Raw genomic sequence first — 4,333 nt, 5'->3', positions numbered from 1 at the left:
GGGGCACATTCCCTCCCCTGATCTCCTTTTTCTGCGTCACCATTACATCACTCCAAAACCTGAACAGGTGCAAGTGACTTCCAAAGCTAGGTCATAACGTTGAGTCCTGGCTGCCGGGGGTGGGGGGGGGGGTGGGGGTGGGGCACTAAGGAAACAGCTTTATAGGGAATGAGATGGGCTGTAACCTGCCAGCTGCATTTCTATGGTGGAGAGTTTGGTTTCCCAGAGCGGGGCTCAGAGGGCAACAACACTAGATGACAGCTCACGAACATCACATGTCTGGTGCCAGGCCATCCTTAAGGTCCCCTCAGGGACAATCATCTCAATGAGAAAGGACACAGCCACCACTCTAACCCTTTTCCTGTTAATCTCAGCTGCCCACAAAAGCTCAAGCATAGTGCCTTTGTCATAGAAACGAATGCTCTCTGTCCTCCTGGTTCTTATTTCTGGGCACTACAGAGATGGATCGTGGAAACCCTTGGACTCTATCTTTAACAAGCCACCGAAGCCGACTTGTTTTCCTCCCCCAACCCAAGCCCTAAAAATAGGGCATTATTGAATAGCCCAGTAACCTGGGAAATTACCCCCACTGCAGCCAGCCTGAGTGTTGATTCGTGTGTTTAATGGGTGAAATGCTGTATCTACTGGAGTTTCTATTTTTAAATGTGCTAAATGGCAACTCTCTCTCAAATGTCAGTTCCCGTTCTCAAAGCATGTGGGTTTGTTTGTTTTCTTAGTAGAAATTACCTTGCAATGTAAAAGACACATTTATCTTTAAGGGCTTTTGGGGGGGGATGGAAATAGCATTTAAAGCATTTTTATTCTTACCCTTACTGTCTTCCTTTTTATTTGACAAAAAAACTGGGAGGGGGTGAGGGGGGGATGATGAAAGAGGGTTTCTGAAAAAAAAAAAAAAGAAAAAGAATACAGCTTGCAGGATCTTGCAGTAATTTATGCACCTTCTTTACATGTGGTTCCCACCATATCTGCTTCCTTTTTTTTTTTTTTTTTAGCATTCAGAGTATCCAAGCTGCAGAAGCAAAGCAAGCTTTCTAAAATCATTCAGTGTGAAGAGCTGATTCTGGCTTAATTTGTTACTACTCCAAGGTAGCACAGATGTGTGAACAGCGAGCAGTGTGACTGATGCCCTCCCTCCCCCACCCCACAGCTGACACATTTAAATCTAATGCTGAACTACCAGTGTCCCCTCTGAAACCTTTTAGCTTGGTCTGCTCAGAGCAGTTTTGCAGTGAGCTTGCCAGCTGTGGATCTTGGATGCCCGAAATGACAGCAAACCTCTGTGCTTTGGGAGCCTGGGAAGCTGGGGAAGACAGGGGTGTGTGTGTGTGTGTGTGTGTGTGTGTGTGTGTGTGTGGTGTCTGTCTGTCTGTCTGTCTGTCTTAGTTTCCCTTTTGTTGCTATGACAAAACCTTGACAAAGCAGCTCAAGAGAAAAAGGGCTTATTCTGGCTCTGAGCTCAGGAGTGTGGCCTGTCATGGCAGGGATCACGGCAGCAGGAGCTAGGAGCAGCTGGCCACATGGCAGGGACAGTTAAGACAAGAAGCAGAGAGTGTGCTAGGTGTGGTGGCGCACACCTTTAGTCCCAGTACTCAGGAGGCAGAGGCAGGTGGATCTCTGTGAGTTCAAGGCCAGCCTGGTCTACAGAGTGAGTTCCAGGACAAGCTAGGGCTTTGTAGAGAGAACCTGCTTCAAAAACAAAAACAAACAAACAAACAAACAAACAAACAAACAAACGTGCAGTGGGGAGAAGCAGCAGAGAACAATGAACAAATGCTACTTCTCAGTTGCCTTTCTCCACTTACATAGTCGAAGATCCCAGCCAAGGGGATGGTGACGCCCACAGTGGCAGGGTCTCTCCGCCTCAATTAAAGAACTCAAGGTAATCTCTGCCAGGCGTGGCTCCGCAAGACGTGGCCAGGCCAGAGTTCCTTCTCCCCGGCAGATCTAGTTTCTGCTAAACTGTCAGTTAATGCGAACTATCACAATGACATCTTCTCTGTCTCTGGCACCAGCTGCAGCGAAGGCCCACCCGTGGTCCAGACGGGAAGAACGTGAGCTTTGGAGTCAGGGGAGCTAAGCTCCAATCTTCTCCACTTTCTAGTTTGGCCCTGCATCTCGGGCTTCAGAGCATCAGCTTCCTCACGAGTGAAACGGAGGAGATGACACTTTCGATGCTGTGAATATTACAGGAGTTAATGTGTGCAGAGTCCCCACACCTCGGAACAATTCAGGAAACATTGACACTCCTCTCTGCACTGGCTCCACCCAGTGAAGCTGCTTTGCTCCTCTTCTGCATTCATGAAATCTTTGCCTTTTTTTTTTTTTTTTTTTTTTTTTTTTGCTTTGTTTGTTTGAAACAGGGGTCATTGTAATGGCCTAGGCTGGCCTTGAACTCCCCACCCTCACACTTCAACTTCCCGGACTGGATTATAGGCATATGTTCTGTTCCTCCATGCACCTTTCCTGGTGTTCTTTCTACCCTGCTATTCATATTTAATAACACTGTTCCTACCTTTGTATGTTGAAATCCAATTACTCCACTAAGGTCAAACAAAGTGGTGTATGAACATCTGAAGCTAGCTCAGACTACATGGGACTGTGTCTCTGATCAACCAATTAATCAATCAATCAATTGGAAAGGTTAACCATTTTGCTCAAGGTTTCACACATCTTAAGCAAGTGGTAGGACTGGGTTTTAAGCCTGTCCGCACTTTCCAATGTCTACATTACCTTGGACTATGGGACCCCTGTGTCATTGCATTCCAGTTCCACTATATTAGTCGCTTTTCTATTGCTGTGATGGAACACCATGACCAAAGGGTCTTCTTGAGTTTACAGTTCCAGAAGGGCTAGGGGTCTATCTCCATCACAGAGGGGAGGCACAGCATCATGAAGGCTGGAGGAGCAAGCTGAGAGCTCGTATCCTGAACCATAAGCTCACAGCAGAAAGAAGCCTGAAGTTCTCAAAGTCCACCCCAGTGACATACTTCCTCTAGTGAGGCCACACCTCCAAAGCCTCCCCAAAGAACATCACCAAGTGTTCAAACACATGACCATTCCAAACATCACATCCGCCTTCATCAGGAAATGCTCTATGTCCCTCACTTAGCCACAGCCCCTTCGGAAGCTTCCTCCTGCAGTAGACGGGGAACCAATACAGAGACTCACAACTAGACCCTGTGCAGAGAGTGAGAGACTATGGAACTCTGTCCTAAATGGGATGTCTTCTTCAAACCCTTCCCTTCAGGGCTCCGGGAACTATGAGGAAAAGGAGGCCAAAATATTGTAAGAGACAGAGGGCCGGATGACACAAAGAAAACAACAGGATTGATGTGTTTATGCACTCACAGAGACTGTGGCAGCATGCACAGGGCCTGCACAGGTCCAAGCCACAGGGGTCCTAGCACTGAGAGGGAAACTGAACAGGAGCCCCTATCCCTAAGCCAGAAGATATCTCCAGTTGTTAACAGCTTGCAAAGGAAAAGTTTTCTCCAATGGAATCTCACTGGGTATACAAACTACGCTTAAGGGCAGGTCCCATGCCCAGCGGTAGCTGGCCAATACAAAATGAACCTAGTGGTATTTTTGGAGATTGTCTTTGTTTCATAATGCATTAAAAAAATCTTATTGGTCTTTGCTTATATATTATGGCTTCAAATGTTGTGTTTTTATGGTATTTGTGTGTGTGTTTCTCATGCTTTTTCTTTGTGTTGAGGTTATTTTTATAAAACTTTCTTTCTCAGTTTCCCTCTTAACCTGGCTATCATACAAATAATTGAGACTCCATTATATTATTTTAACAAGCTTTGCAGAACAATCGTGAGCTGTGTTAACTCTACTCTTAACCCCCTAAGCTAATCTGGTTTCCTCCCAGTGTATGTCCCAGAGATACTTGCACTTCGTAGCTCTCCTTGCTGAGCTCTCTCTCCTGGTCTAGCCTGGACATCTGCCCGTTGCTGAATCACCTCCTTTTGCTAACTGCTCCTCCCCTGGCTGGCAGGAAGTCCAGCCCCTCCCCTGGCTGGCAGGAAGTCCAGCCCTGTTTTCTCTCCTGCTCCCTGATGGGCTGTAAACTGCTTTATTGGCATAGCAGGGGGCAATTGGGGAGCAGTGTTTACACAACATCAAGACAGGAGATTCTCAGAACAAGGATTGCAAACAGACATGGGGGGGGTACAGAAATCAGCATTGGAACTACACAATAACCTTATGCTTACATCTTCCCCCCTCTCCTAGAGTTGGATGCGTCGGGAGATTGGGAGAATTTGGGAGCTAGATGAGGGAGGGGAAGCCATGATCAAACTATATTGCA

The sequence above is a fragment of the Acomys russatus genome, chromosome 29, assembly GCF_903995435.1.
Source record: "Acomys russatus chromosome 29, mAcoRus1.1, whole genome shotgun sequence".
Lineage (NCBI taxonomy): Eukaryota > Metazoa > Chordata > Mammalia > Rodentia > Muridae > Acomys > Acomys russatus.
Note: the sequence above shows the minus strand (reverse complement) of the source record.